The sequence below is a fragment of the Pseudophryne corroboree genome, chromosome 2 (assembly GCF_028390025.1).
Source record: "Pseudophryne corroboree isolate aPseCor3 chromosome 2, aPseCor3.hap2, whole genome shotgun sequence".
NCBI lineage: Eukaryota > Metazoa > Chordata > Amphibia > Anura > Myobatrachidae > Pseudophryne > Pseudophryne corroboree.
This window is the reverse complement of record NC_086445.1, coordinates 228,033,904-228,050,232: the sequence shown is the minus strand read 5'-3', so window position 1 is coordinate 228,050,232 and position 16,329 is coordinate 228,033,904. Positions and strand designations below refer to the sequence as shown.

General features: G+C 46.3%; 1 protein-coding gene and 1 long non-coding RNA gene across 3 annotated transcripts in view; one reads left to right on the top strand and one right to left on the bottom strand.

Moving 5' to 3' along the window:
* LOC135050680 (uncharacterized) overlaps nt 1–4,902 on the bottom strand; it is a 53,749-nt gene extending 48,847 nt beyond the window's left edge. For both annotated transcript variants that reach the window (XR_010241740.1, XR_010241739.1), the window contains exon 1: nt 4,647–4,902. This is a non-coding gene — a long non-coding RNA (uncharacterized LOC135050680). The remainder of the gene's footprint in view (nt 1–4,646) is intronic.
* Nucleotides 1–16,329, top strand: part of NXPH4 (neurexophilin 4) — a 436,473-nt gene that overhangs the window by 327,438 nt on the left and 92,706 nt on the right. The window lies entirely within an intron of this gene.

Below are 16,329 nucleotides of genomic sequence, written 5' to 3'. Positions count from 1 at the left end.
GTATATGAAGAAAATAAATATTTACCAATTGTATCTGCGCACTCATATATCTTGCTGCATTGTTTCTATATTGAGGTGCTAGTCCAGAGCACCTACTAGGAGCTGCACATATAAGTGCAACAAAATATTTTTTATAGAGTGCTCAGCTTTTAACATGTATTGTTATTTAATTGAGCTTGATTAGTAAATATACTGAGATGTATGTGAGCTTATATTTCTAGTAAATTTTGTTTTATACTATTCTCACGTGTGCGCTCTCCATTACTATCATAATTTCTTAGAAATTTACACCATGGCCTGGAGTCTGGAGATGCAGCACTGATCTCAATATCCATGGCTCAGCACAGATGGTTAAATCAAATTGACTAGTGTACTAATTAAGTCATCTGTGGCCAAGCATGGATATACTTAAGACCTGGACCTTTGGGGTGCCTTGAGGACTGCATTTGGTAACCTCTGATCAGGGGCGGATTGGGAACAAAAAGCGGCCCTGGAAAATTTGTACTAGTGGCCCCACATGGGCAGCACCAGAGGTGTAAGGTCTAGCCATGGGCCATGGCAGCAGCACCCTCCCACCCAAGACTTTCCAGATAGTGGGGATGTCCAGGATCAAGGGGGAAGTTAAAAAGAAATAAAATTACATATTATGAGCACATTATATGATACACCTTCAGAATTTAGGAAACTATATCATTCTTTAGAAAGATATAATATTTTCTTGCTTATTACACCAACCGTATCCCAATCACTATTCACTCAATCTTATATGTCAGCCAAGCAGGCAGACAGAGCATACACTAGATCATCTGCAGTCACAGGCTAAGAGGCAAAGTCATTTTCATATATGCAAATTATTTTGTATCTTATTCATTATGTCTATAAAAAGGACCACATGTCCTCAAACAAAACAGGCCCCACGGGTGCATCGGCCCACCGGGAATCTTCCCTGTGAGCCCTATGGCCAATCCGCCTCTGCCTCTGATGTATAGTAAATACTACTAGTGCATGCATGAGGTTTCCCCTGTACCACTCTGGGTCAGTCCAACTCTGAATAGTCATGAATATTGGCCTGACCGGTCAACAACCAAGGAAACTTAGGCCCTCATTCCGAGTTGTTTGCTCGCTAGCTGCTTTTAGCAGCCGTGCAAACGCTAAGCCGCCGCCCTCTGGGAGTGTATCTTAGCTTAGCAGAAGTGCGAACGAAAGGATCGCAGCGCTGCTACAAAAAAAGATTGTGTAGTTTCTGAGCAGCTCCAGACCTACTCCTAGCTTGCGATCACTTCAGACTATTTAGTTCCTGTTCTGATGTAATGAACACGCCCTGCGTTCGGCCAGCCACGCCTGTGCTTCCCCAGGCACGCCTGCGTTTGTATCTGACACGCCTGCGTTTTTACACACACTCCCCAAAAACGGTCAGTTACCACCCAGAAACACCCACTTCCTGTCAATCACTCTGCGGCCAACAGTGCGATTGAAAAGCGTCGCTAGACCTTGTGTGAAACTGCATCGGCTGTTGTGAAAGTACGTTGCGCGTGCACATTGCGCCGCATACGCATGCGTAGAAGTGCCACTTTTTTACCTATCGCTGCGCTGCGAATGAAAACAGCTAGCGAACAACTCGGAATGACCCCCTTAATTGCATGGGGTGCTAAGAAACACTGCATAGAATGGCGAGTCTCTCCTCCACTGTGCAGTCTCCACTAAGCATCCTGCAAGTCTGTGTGATTGACATTTTACTATATACATGTCCAGAAGATGGCTAATTTCATACATACAGTACCTATACGTACAGTAAGTTGTTAGTTACATATATTCTTTAAAAGTATTGCTACAGTACATAACAGAGCCGTAACTAGGTGTGTGCCGATGGTGCCTTGCACACAGCGCAAATGCACTGAGGGCGCACCATCGGCCATCACACCCGCTGCTAGCTCTGCCTCTGACTGACTGCCTGCTGATGGCGGCGGCGCCGCCTGCATGCTGCTGAAGTTGCCCCCGCCGCCGCCCGCCCGTGTCCCTCTGCAGCCGCTGCCCGCCCGCAACTTCCTCTGAAGTTGAAGCCGTTGCCGCCCGCCCGCCTGTCTGTGTCTAGCTGAAGCCGTCGGCTTCAGCTGGACACAGGCGGGCGGGCAGGCGGACGGCAGCTGCGGTGGCTTCAACTTCAGAGGTTTTCAAGCCAAAGCACTGCGGCTTCACTGTTACTGTGGATGACAGCAGTCTGATGATGGCCCAGCTGCAGCCCGGCCCCCCTCCTCTGCAATTCCTCTCCCGGAGGTAAAGTTGGCACGTGTGTGTGTGTGTGTGTGTGTGTGTGTGTGTGTGTGTGTGTGTGTGTGTGTGTGTGTGTGTGTGTGTGTGTGTGTACAGTTTGCGCCGTAATGTGTAATAAGGGGACACTGGCTGCCGTAATGTGTAATAAGGGGACACTGGCTGCCGTAATGTGTAATAAGGGGGACTGTCGGCCGTAATGAGTAATAAGGGGATGCTGTCTGCCGTAATGTGTAATAAGGGGACGCTGTCTGCCGTAATGTGTAAAACAGGGGACGCTGTCTGCCGTAATGTGTAATAAGGGGATGCTGTCTGCCGTAATGTGTAAAACAGGGGATGCTGTCTGCCGTAATGTGTAATAAGGGGACGCAATCTGCTGTAATGTGTAAAACAGGGGACGCTGTCTGCCGTAATGTGTAATAAGGGGACACTGTCTGCCGTAATGTGTAAAAAGGGGACGCTGTCTACCGTAATGTGTAATAAGGGGACGCAATCTGCTGTAATGTGTAAAACAGGGGACGTTGTCTGCCGTAATGTGTAATAAGGGGACGCAATCTGCTGTAATGTGTAAAACAGGGGACGCTGTCTGCCGTAATGTGTAATAAGGGGACACTGCCGTAATGTGTAAAAAGGGGACGCTGTCTGCCGTAATGTGTAATAAGGGGACGCAATCTGCTGTAATGTGTAATAAGGGGACGCTGTCTGCCGTAATGTGTAAAAAGGGGGACGCTGTCTGCCGTACAGTGTTAATAGGTGAATCTGTCTGCCATAATGTGTAAAAGGGGCTCTACCTGGTGTAGTGGCGCTACTGTGCAGCGTAATTTGAATAATAGAGACTACTGTGTACAGTAAAATGAATTGGTATTATTTTGTGGTCACACCCCTTCCCCATGAAGCCACGCCCCTATTTATTTATTTTTTGCGCGCCTACGGCGCGCACTGCCCCTGTTTTGCATAGAGGGAGGGGGTGCCGAGGCCGTTTCTTGCACACAGCGCTAAAATGTCTAGTTACGGCACTGGTACATAATTTGTCCAATTGGAACATTTCTAATTCCAAATATTTGCTTATCACTTATGAAACAGTCCCTTTTGAGTGTCTGGCACTTCAGCTCATATTCTGGATTTCTGAAAATGACAAAATCCTGGTTAATATTAACTTCTGGTTCATTCAGGTGCTAACTTATAGTAACTTGGTAGTAGGTCTGGAAACTTTGCTTTAGTAGCTTTTATTCAATGAATTAATCATAAATTCATCAGCAAGCAGAAAAAGAATAAATCCAGTGACTCGTGGTTTAGTGTATAAATAGTGGCTGTTATCATGATACATGGTGAAGATGTTTTGACACATGAATGTTCCCTTTGATGCATATAGTACAGTGACGGAATGGGAGCTGGTAGGACTGTGAACACTTCTATTTGTATAAATTTTCATGCTCCAACGCAAGCAGCATGCCTGATAAACCTCTATCTGCCTACTGATTATTGGGAGGCCTCATACAATGCAAAGCACAAAGTTGCTAGTTCAGTTAAAGCATACCTCCCAACATGACCCTCTCCAGGAGGGACAGAATGATCTGCTCCTGCTCTTCCCTCTTACTGTATGATTGCTATCACCTGTGGAGAAACACCTTTCTTATCAAGTAACTAGTTCAACACAGGTGATGGCAATCCTACATTACCAGGAAAGTCCAGGAACAGAGCATTGTGTCCCTCCTGGAGAGGGTCATGTTGGGAGGTACGGTTAAAGGGAAATTGTTTCTTTTGATTATGAAAATGAGGAATCATTTTATATTAGGGGGGAAAAAACATTATACCATAATAATATTCCTCTCTGTGTGACAACTAGATCAATAGCAAGCATAGTGCCAGTTAAGACATAGGTTACACAAACTAAAAATATCAGTTTATAGCTACTTTATCAGACAATCAGCAGCAAAGCACATTATTGCTACACAATACATAATTGCTTTCATTGGGTATGGTAAAAAAAAAAAAAACGCTGACAACCCTAATACAGTATCTGCAGCAGGTCACCACAGGTTCTGTAAGTCACATTTACTAAATGCATAACATGGGAACGTGTAGCCCGTTCCATTTTGTGCAGGTGTTCCTATTAGCGGAAGGACCAACAACATGCAGGCCCATCCTGATAAGATTACTGTCCCCTTTTTTCAGCTGCTCATTTACATCTTAACCCATGTGATTATGGTCACATTGAGAGTGTGGGGTCTACTTCCTGTACTACAATAACCCACACATGGCTACTGCAGTATTTATGCAGTATGGCTATTGCAGTATTTAGTGCAATTTATTTGTCTGCCATTAATCCGGGAGTTTGGGAGCACTTAGTGCGATCCCCCCACTGTAATACTTCTTACCTGTCCGCTACCTTTAGCCACTGTATAGCAGTGCAGTGGCAGCAGTACATCATGCAGGGAGGGAGAGGAGACTGCTGCAGCTCAGTAGTAGACTCCCTCCCCAGCATAAACAATTCCTGCTGTGTGCTGTACTGGGCTAGGGAGGGTCTAGAGACCAGTCTCTTCTCTCCCTGCGCAGTATGCTGCTGCTGTTGTGCTGATAGAACTCTGCCAATGATAGTGAAAGTGAATAGGTAAGGTTTGTTACTTGGCGATCTCATTGATCCACCCCGAAAAGGGGCGTGGTCTATGAAAAATGGGGCGTGGCTTCGCGGGAGGACCCGCGATCGCGAGCCACGCCCCGTTTTCGTCACTAAGGGGGAATGCCCAGCGCTCTGTGAGCCGCTGTCATGCCCCCTCTCCCTCTGTCTGCACTGAATAGACGCTGTGCGCATGCGCATAGCGTCTATTCACCGCTGCTCTGCTAAGCAGGGCAGCGAGAGACGGAGCCTCCTAACTGCCCCGCCCACCGCGGGACACTGCGGCCCGCGGGTGGGACAGCGGGACAGTCCCCAAAAAACGGGACTGTCCCGCGAAAATCGGGACAGTTGGGAGGTATGATATAGAGGCATGTACACTATAAAAAAAAAAAAGAATGCATACTGTACTCTGCATCTTGCTGTGATTCTGCACACCACAGACAGGGCAGTTCCCAGCAGGGCTCATGTATGTCTGCTAGGTATGGATTTACAATGATAGATTCATACATTGGTTCAACTGTTGTTTTCTCTTAATGCTTGATGCAACTATGCTGCAATGTGCTTAAACACTGTTGTTTCCTTTGCAAGTTTGAGGCTGCTTTTTCTCCCTCCAGTTTGGTTTTGAATAATTACCAGGCCCGGTGGAAGGTCTCTCTGCACCCTAGGCAAAGCTTCAGCCTAGCGCCCCGTAACCTGCAAACCCCCCCCCCCCACCACCACCTCTCGGAGGGGAGATGCAGGTGGCCACTAGGCGGGCTGGGGTGAATTGCATCATTATACCTATACAGAGAAAAGGGCAACACACTTTTAAGGTAAAAAAAGTATATTGTAAACAAAGTCACAAATCCTTGAGTGACAAATCCTTGAGTGACAACCAATCTTTCTGCCAGTGTACAGTATACACGCTAGCTGCCATGTTAGGAATTGTATAGGACACTGAGGCCAATTTCACCTTTTTGCTGAGTGTCGGGATAATATATATACTCCATCTGCATATGGGATCTGGTGGGGATATTTAATTGTATGTATATACATACTAGGGATGTGCGCCAACCAATATCTCGGGTTTTGGGTTCTTGTTTTGGATCTGTATCTCCTATGTGTTTTTGGATCTGTATTTGTTTTGCCAAAACCTCCCTTGCGAGTTTTGGATCTGTATTTGTTTTGCCAAAACCTCCCTTGCGAGTTTTGGATCTGATCTTTGTTTTGGATCTGTATTTTTTAAAATCAAAATCATAAAACCAACTAAAATCACAGAATTTGGGCCTGTTTTGTGATTTTAGCTGTTTTTGTAAATTTTGAATAAAAAAAATTAAACCAAAAATCAGCAAAAAAGGTCTGACACAGATCAGTATGTATGTAGTGGAAGGAAGGATTGATTAGTAATTTCATTTAATTTGTTTGATTTTAAACATTTAAATGAAACATTGGGGCATACTTGCCTACTTTTGAAAAGTAGTTTCAGGGAGATTATAAATTGCGTGCCATTGAGGGGGCGTGTCACATTCCACCCAAGGGGCGTGTTTATCTCCACCTATGGGCGAATCTATTGTCACTCAAGGGTGTGTCCTGCAGTGTCAGATGAAAACTAAAGTACAAAGCGCAGGACATGGTACACACTGACATCACAGCTACATTACACAGCAGAGATACATACTGACATCACACCTACATCATCGTAGCACATACACGTGTCAGACATTAATACGGCCCAAGTGACTACTTTAAAGTTTACGCTTTGATGTTCTTAAATTTGCTTTTTTTAACAGGCCATCTTGGGGGGAGAGGAGGCCACTGCTTCCACTCCCGCCACTGCCGAGAAACAGTCTTGCCTAGTGTGCTAGCGCTACTGTGCTAGGCAGCCACCGCTACTCACAACCCCATGGCGGTGCCAGTGGCTGGCCTTTAAACAACTCCCCTAGAGGCCCCGCCTGCAGACAGTGGGAATCCGGGAGCTGCAAGTCAAATTGCAGGACAGCGAGCAAAAAATGTGACTCTCCTGCATGACAAGTCTGCTCTAAATATGTGTTAATGGCTTTATTCAATTAAATCCTCAGCAGCACTTCCCACCAATATCCCCCAAAATCAGCAGATCGGGACCCCGGGGAGCCTATGTTACACTGAGGGCAAGCCCAGCATCCTGACCGCTGCTGGGCAGCCCACAGCCTCCGTGTCTGTGCAGTGAATGGACGCCACACTCATGCGCACGGTATCCATTCACCTTCACCCCATCACCAGCATAGCAGGGCAGACACCAGCGGAGACTGCGCATGCTCTGTCCCGCAACTTTCTGACCATCCGCAGGATGCTGCGATTGGGATGTATGTGCTCTCCCATTGCTGTTAACGGGTCCCCGGTCAGCTGACCCGGGTTACTCGTTTACACTGCCCCTCAACATGGGTCCTACCCGTGTTCAACCCTGTTCGTCTCCGGGGTTGGATTTATGGGTCACTTGACCCGGGTTATTTTTTGAGGGGGGCTGTTTACACTGAGGCCCGACCCAGGCTGATCTGGCAATAACCCTGGATTTTAAGTCGGTGTAAAAGGGGTATAACACCGTGCTGTTCAATAGTTTGCAGGATTGACATTACTCAGTAGGGTGCTGGTATTGTTTTTTCATTTTTTTTTAAATTAATGTCCGTATTTGTAATAAATAATATAAATGCCAACAAAGGTTGTGACATTTTAAGACATAATGTAAGGAGAGAGAGAGATAGAGCAGGAGGTGTGTGTTTGTGTGTGGTGGGGGGTTTGGAGTTGTGAGGAGACTGAGCGAACAGGAGATGGGAATCTGTGTGGGGGAAAGGGGGTCAGGGTGACGCAGATGGGGAAGGGGGGAGTATGGAGCGGTTTGGGGAAAGAGCGAGCAGGAGAGGGGAACCTCTGTGTGTGTGTGTTGAGGGGGGGGGGGAGCAGTCCCCATGGATGGGAGAGGAGGATGTTAGAGAAGAGAACAGGAGAGGTGAACCAGTGGGTGGGGGGGGGGGGGGGGTTGCAGCTGTGAGGAGAGCGAGCAGAAGAGGGGAATCTGTGTGGATGAGAAGGGGGTCGGGGGTGCTGTGGATTGGGAAGGGGGGGGAGTTTGGAGCTGTGAGGAGAGCGAGCAGAAGAGGGGGATCTGTGTGGGGGTGCTGCAGATGGGAAAGGGCAGGGTTTGGGGCTGTGAGGTGAGAAAGAGTAAGCCTAAGCAGACAAGCCTCTGACAGGGGACTAGCTTGTAATACGGGCAGGTTCTCTCATGCCTACCCCAGTGGCGAACGCAGGATTTTTCTTGGGGGTGGGAGTTCAATATGATTACATATATACAGTACATCAGGCATGCATGCATACACACACACCTATACATACAGACAGACATACACATACATACAGACATACACATATACACACACCTCCCACTCACCAAGCAGAGGAAGGATCAGCTGCAGTCAGGACAAGGCCCCATTCTATTAGGCTCCGCCCCTAAAAATGCCGTGATTTGCGGGTCTTCCGTGAAACGGATAATGGGACCACTGTGGCTATTCTAGCAGCTCTGAGTAGATGCCGGGACCTGGAGGAGCTCGCACAGACTCCTCCAAACTGCAGGCTTCTGACAGGTGTCACTGTCCACAAGCCATTCTGTAAGCATAGTGAGTGACATGCTGCAGGGGGCAGGGGCGTATGCAGCTTTAGATCCCACAGTCCTACTACCGGTATCCCGTTCAGGCCCCGCCCCCATTCATTCCGAGTTCGCTCATGCACAGTCCGTTTTCTGAGAGGGAGGAAGGGTGCAGTGGGAATCCGGGAGCTGCCGTTCAATATGCGGGGCAGCTGGGGACTCAAGCAAAATACGGGAGCCTCCCGCTAATTGCGTGAGGGTAGGCAAGTCTGCATTGGGGACATTGGTGACTGTCTTTAATGCATAGACAACAATTTTTATTGGTTATATATATTGCACTAATCTGACTTTTGCTAATCCGACATTTACTTTTTCTTTGATTTTACATGCCCTGAATCAAGCCGTCTATGCCTCTCCTCTCAGTTGTTTGTCCTCCATATCTATCAACAAACACGAACCAAGTGGAGTACAGCACACACTACAGTTTGTACAAAAAATGTACCACCTACAGTGTCACAATATGTGTATGAGTCAGATGATAATCTAACGCTACGGTTTAATTTCACCAACAGTGTTGCACAATACGTGTATGAGTAGGAAATAAAATATATTACTGTGGTACCATCTTCACCCACAGCGTCACACAATACGTGTATGAGTCAGAGATAATCTAACGCTACGGTTTAATTTCACCAACAGTGTCACACAATACATGTATTACTAGGAAATTAAATCTATTACTGTGGTACCACCTTCACTCACAGCGTCACACAATACGTGTGTGCGTCAGAAATAGTGATCGAACACTACCGTTTAAATTCACCAACAGTGTCGTACAATACGTGTATGAGTCCGAAATAATAGTATACTGCGGTCTGACCGGCAGTGTCACAGTACTTATGAAAATAAAATAAAAATTGTATAGTACACTGGTGTAAAGCACAAAGAAAACAAAAACATATTTGTTTTTATAATTATATTTTTAGGCTTTTTGTTTTTAGCTTTTATTATTTTCATTTTACACTGGGGCGGAGCCCCTGGATGGCTGCACAGATCACCCCTTTCAAATACAGTAGACAGAGCACCCCTGGACTGATACAGCAAACAGAGAATCACACCCTGACTGATACAGTAGACAAAACACCCCTTTCAGATACAGCAGACAGAACACCCCTTTCAGATACAGCAGACAGAGCACCCTGTCTGGACTGATACAGCAGAGCACGACTTTAACATTATTATTATTATTATTATTATCCTTTATTTATATGGCGCCACAAGGGCTCCGCAGCGCCCAATAACAGAGTGCATAAACGAATAATCAAAAACTGGAAAACAGCAACTTACAGTTGATGACAATATAGGACAAGTACAGGGTAAATAAACATAGCTACATCAGCAGGTGACACTGAAATAAGTATCAGGTGGCAGAAGGCTGCTGGATTTGGGGCAGTTGAAGATTATTAAAGTAAAAAAAAGGATAAGCACATGAGGGAAGAGGGCCCTGCTCGTGAGAGCTTACATTCTAAAGGGGAGGGGTAGACAGACAGGGGTGACAAAGACAGGGAACATAGAGAGCGTGGAACAGAGGGTTAGGATGAGATTTGTCTGGGTTTGGTGAAGAAGTGGGTCTTGAGAGCCTGTTTGAAGTTTTGTAGAGAGGTGGAGAGTCTGAGGGGGAGAGGTAGGGAATTCCAGAGAAATGGAGCAGCACGTGAAAAATATTGGAGTTAGGAGTGGGAGGAAGTAATCAGTAGGCAGGAGAGTCGGCGTGCATTAGCAGAGCGAAGAGGACGGGTGGGAGTGTAAAGGGAGATAAGGTCAGAGATGTAGATAGGAGAGGAGAGGGTGAGGGCTTTGTAAGTGAGTGTGAGAAGCTTGAAATGGATTCTGAAAGGAAAGGGGAGCCAGTGAAGGTCTTGTAAGAGAGGAGAGGTGGACGTAGTGTGTTTGGTGAGGAATATGAGCCGGACAGCAGCATTGAGGATAGATTGGAGTAGAGAGAGGTATTTGTCAGGAATGCCAGTCAGGAGGAGATTACAGTAGTCCAGTCTGGAGATGACCAGTGGGTGGATTAGGGCTGAATTCAATAACTGTCGAAATCTGCTGTCTTGTCGGAAAGACGGCAGCTTCCGACAGAAATAGGTCGGAAGGTGTTCCGACCTATTCAATAGGGGCTGATTTTTTCTGACAAGTCGGGAATTACCGACTTGTCGTAAAACACGCGGATCGGCGGAATAGCCGCCGATCCACGTGCTTCTGTCGGAAATGGGGCCAAATCAGACAGGTTTTGGCCCTCTTTCCGACAAACTCAATCCAACTTGAAAACAAGTCAGATTGAGGTGAGGAGACAAGCGGTGCGGGGGGAGCAGAGATCGTCGGCCGGCGGGGTGAGCTGGCTGCGGGGGGACATATATGCGGCAGCGGTGGGAAGCGCAGCAGGGAGAGACCTCTCTCCCTGCAACGCCTCCCCATGCCGCTGCAGACATGTCCCACCACAACCAGCTCCCCCCGCCGGCCGCCGATCTCTGCTCCCCCCGCTGCCCAGCTTACCCCCGACGCCGTCCCGCTCACGCCTGCCGCCATCTGCACTCCTGGCTGCTGCTGTCAGCGCATCCGCAGCCGCTGACAGCAGCGGCCGTCCATTGAAGAGACTAAAAAAGGGGGAAAGGCGCCTCCCTGAGCCTATGTTGAAACGCTGCCCGCTGCTCTCAAAGGAATAGGGTATTAGCGATCCCTAAACAAATGGAAACAGAAGAGACTAAACAAGAGAGCGCAGGCAGACTTAACAAAATTTCACAATTTATTAAAACAGTGATCACAGAATATAATATTAATATTAAGATAATTATGAATTAATTCCGTACTACAACTCCATATATTCCACACATTCCAGTGCACTAGTATACTGGTATAATGACAATATGAAGTAATCCTAGAAATTTTAGGCAGCTGGTGTTTTAAGTGCTGAGAATCTGGATATTATCCATGTAACAGTCTCATACTTGTATTGATTTGTTCAAAGTAAAAGTCACATGTATGCAAAGTCAGTGCACTGTTGATTATGGATTAAATATCTGTGAGTTACCTCCAATGGACATAGCACCAGTTCCGTTTGGTTTAGTATATCCTCATATAGGAAATTGACGCTTACCGCTTCCTTGATGTAAATCTAGCACTCCCGAGTGCTCGGGTGTCTGCTTGTTCCAGCGGCTGTATCCACTGCTCTCTCCTTACTAAGTCGTGTCAGACTCCTGACTGCTCACCGCTCCTACGGATCATCTGACGGTGCTGTGATTAACCGAAGGCTAGTTAGCCTCCTGCACTGGTCCCTTTTGACACACGGGGACCGTGGCTGCTAGCTCACCTCCACTGTCGGGTCTAAATCTGCCCGAATAAAGCCACCTGCACTGGTCCCTTCTGCAAACACGGGGACCGTGGCTGTCAGCTTATCTCCTTGGATCAACGGCACTTCGGTTAATTACAGCACCGTCAGATGATCCGTAGGAGCGGTGAGCAGTCAGGAGTCTGACACGACCTAGTAAGGAGAGAGCAGTGATACAGCCGCTGGAACAAACAGACACCCGAGCACTCGGGAGTGCTAGATTTACATCAAGGAAGCGGTAAGCGTCAATTTCCTATATGAGGATATACTAAACCAAACGGAACTGGTGCTATGTCCATTGGAGGTAACTCACAGATATTTAATCCATAATCAACAGTGCACTGACTTTACATACATGTGACTTTTACTTTGAACAAATCAATACAAGTATGAGACTGTTACATGGATAATATCCAGATTCTCAGCACTTAAAACACCAGCTGCCTAAAATTTCTAGGATTACTTCATATTGTCATTATACCAGTATACTAGTGCACTGGAATGTGTGGAATATATGGAGTTGTAGTACGGAATTAATTCATAATTATCTTAATATTAATATTATATTCTGTGATCACTGTTTTAATAAATTGTGAAATTTTGTTAAGTCTGCCTGCGCTCTCTTGTTTAGTCTCTTCTGTGTCCATTGAAGAGGGCTTGTCGGATCCATTCCGACAACTGCATGTCGGAATTGATCCGAATTTTATTGAATATACCCCTAAGAGTCTTAGTAGCATCCTGGGTCAAAAAGGGTTTGAGCCTGAAAATATTTTTTAGATGAAAACGGCAGGTTTGTGAGAGGTGCTGAATGTGTGGTTTGAAGGAGAGAGAGGAGTCAAGGATTACTTCAAGACAGCGCACTTGGGGGCTGGAGGAGATAGTAGTGCCATCAATAGATAATGAGATTGTAGGAGGTGAGGTTATGCGGGAGGGAGGGAAGATGATCAGCTCGGTCTTAGACATGTTAAGTTTAAGAAAGCGCTGGGACATCCAAACAAACAGAGATAGCAGAGAGACAGTTGGAGATACGAGTGAGGAGAGCAGGGACAGTAACATACTGTAAATGAATGTCTTTTCTAGTGATATAACAGGAAACAATGAAAAAATGATCAGTAAATCTGTCAGCGCTCAGTCTTATAAGTTCAAGTTAAACTAATACATCGCAGCTAAAATCAATTCACAAACAGGTAGGTCAGAATCAAACTTTGATATATGCTTAATTTCCATCATGGGTTGAATAACTACTTGTGGTGTGGATCGCTGGATCATCAGTAACTAGATCGACAGTCATTAGGTTGACCACTATTGGTCGACAGTGACTAGGTCGACACAAGGTCAACACGGTCATTAGGTCGACATGGAAAAATATCCACATGCGTAATTTAAAAAAATGGTGACGTTTTCTTCGTAAAGTGATCGGAAACCTCAATTAGTGCACCATGTCCCCTTGCATGTCTCACTTCGCTCGCCATGCCTCGGGCAAGGTTACTATTCCCGGTCGTAATCCACGTGGATCGTAAAGTATGAAAAAGTTAAAAAAAAAGGTGAAAAAAAGGTGAAAAACTCATGTCGACCTTTTCATGTGTCGACCTTTGCCATGTCAACCTAATGACCATGTCAAACTAATGTAAGTCGACCAATTGTGGTTGACCTAATGAGTGTCGACCTAGAGACCGGATACCAACTATTTGAGACACATTTTACCCAGGGTTACCCCATAGCAATTTATTTCCTGCACTGGAAGTGTGACAGTGTGGACCAATAGCCTTTGGCTGTGCGTGGAGCCCGGTGTGACAGTGTGGACCAATAGAATGCCTTTGGCTGTGCGTGGAGCCTGGTGTGACAGTGTGGGCCAATAGCCTTTGGCTGTGCGTGGAGCCCGGTGGACGTGATAACAGAGAGATTGCAGCTCTCTGTTGATCCATGGAGTGAAATACTCTCCTGCCTGCCTGAAATATTTCTTGGCAAGGGGTGTGTGTGTGGAGGGGGACGACGAAAAGAAGGGCCTCTGTAATGTGGGGACCCAGGCCCAGTATCTCAGATCCCGCTCCGGTAATCCAGCTCTTTTTCCACCAAAAAAATTAAAAACACTGTACACAATGCCAAACATCATCTTATTATAAATGTGGAATAGGTATTGTAGAAAAAAGGCACGCGACCTTCCCTTTACCATCACCGCCGATGAAGCTTCATTTTCTGAGCTGAGTTGTATATGATACAAGTCAGTCTCATTGATTATTTTCATCTTTCCCTCCTCTCTGCATTTCTTCACACAATCTTTTCTCTCTCACATTTATATGTTCCTTTTCAGCTTGACATTTACACGGGTGAATCCTACTGCCTCCTTTGCATAGTATTACTCTGTCAGTCTCTTGTTCTCTCTGCCACATTCTCATTTTTTCATCTATTTTTGAGGAGCTGTAGTTGTGCAAACAAGGGCGCCTGACATTTAACTCATTGAATGCTAAAAGTGAGGGCTTCAACCTATAGCGCTGAAAGATCCACAGGAAAAGTCTTCTCAGATGACGGACAGTGCTGGGCATAATTAGAATGGCCCGAGGGTGATGACACCAATTTTACAACGTGATTGATTGAACACTAAAACCTATCAAATATATGAAGCTTAGTCATTTCTTCAAGTGTGCTCTTTCCCTGCTAACAGTGACTCTATATTATTGCCATATTCTGATATTAGTAAAATCCCCACAACCAGTAAAAAGTGTATTTTCTATGCCAGTTTCCATATCACTTCTATGCCTTTTGGCTACGAATTAGAGTGATACAGTATGTATCAAGCCTTCTATAAAGGACGTAGAGAAGTTTTTAACTATGATTTATCAAATACATTCTGTCAGATTATAGTTGGAAGATGATTGGTTAGAATGGGCAGCTTCTCCACCTGTCCTGTTAGCAGGTTTGTTACGTCTCCCCTAATATGCAGTGTCTGTCCTACGAGGGTAGGCATTCAGGGGTGGACTAGCCCTTAGTGGTACAGTGGAAACCGCAGATGGGCCCCACTGCCTGGAGCTCCATCTCCTCCTCTAGTGATTAGGTTCCACACTGTGCACTTGAATTATAAATTACTAATATGTTACCTTATAAAGAACAGAACTATGGTGTATTTTCTACCGTGCATTGCTGTTATTATCTATTATCATGTATGCACTAGTATTAGTTACTGTATATATTTATCAAGGGGCACAGACCGTGCACTCTCTAATGGTTAGCCAAGTCTCTGTGGTGGCTGGCTACACACCTAAACATGGACCACTGTAATGGGTGCAGGTTGTGCAGTGCACACAGGCCCCTTAGTCCAGGAGGGTCTACACCACACACACACTGCACCCATATACAGTTATGCGTACCTCTCTACCATGTCCAGAGTCCTGTAAAGTAGCAGAAATCACAGTGGAAATTGTGCGTCGGCCATTTTCCCAGTGATTTGCACATGTGCAGTTGAGAAGTCCCCTTGAACAAGGAGTTAATGTGATGTTGCCAGAAACCTGGACAAGGAGGGGTGTCCACACAAAGCCTGTACATGGGCCCTCTCCTCCCCTGGTTGGGTCCTACCTTAATGAACAGAATCAAAGGGGGGTAATGGAGCTCTGTGAAAGAGTAAAGCATTGTAGTTAATATAGCCAGATAAAAGGCTGGAACCCAGTGGCGTTTCAACAGAGGAGAGGCCTGTGTGCACATCAGGGTGGGCCCCCTCCTCTGCACGGCGCAGTAGTCTCCGGCATTTGACGGAGTCTTCTGTGCATGTGCAGGTCTCCATTTATAGTGCACATAAACGGTGGCCATTTTGACTGCGATTTTTGCTGTGATTGCAGTGCCCAACGGTGGACTTTCAAAAAGGTAAGTATTAAATATGGGTGCAGTGTGTGCGGTGTGGGTCCCCCTGGATCCAGGGGCCAGTGTGCCCCTCGATCCATTATACCCATTTAGGTGCGTTTTAAGAGAGGAGGAGGCCCGTGTGCAGCCTTCTGCATCAGAGCCCCCCTCCTCTCTTATCGATGCACAGGTTTTAATACTTACCTCTCCGGAGTCCCCAGGCTGTGCCATCCTTCTCCGCAGTGGCAAAAAAGTCTGAGCACAGACTCTATTGCGTATGCGCAGACCTCCGGGAACATGGCGCGGCAGCCATTTTCCCAAAGATTTTCTTAATGCGCATGCTCGAAACTCCGGAAAAATGGCTGCCTAGTGTTCAGACTCTATTGCGCTGCCGAAAAGGGATGGCTCCGATGGGGGACTCCAGAGAGGTAAGTATTAAACAAATGGGTGTAGTGTGTGCAGGGTGGACCCCGGGGCCCGTGTGCCTCGCACACGCTGCACTCATTATAGCTACACCAATGTACCCATTATAGAAATGCCAATGCTGGATCCATTTATCACAGCGCTAATTATTTTTATTTATTTTTCTCCACCCTTTTTTACGTCAACTTTTTTTTAGTTTTTGTGTCC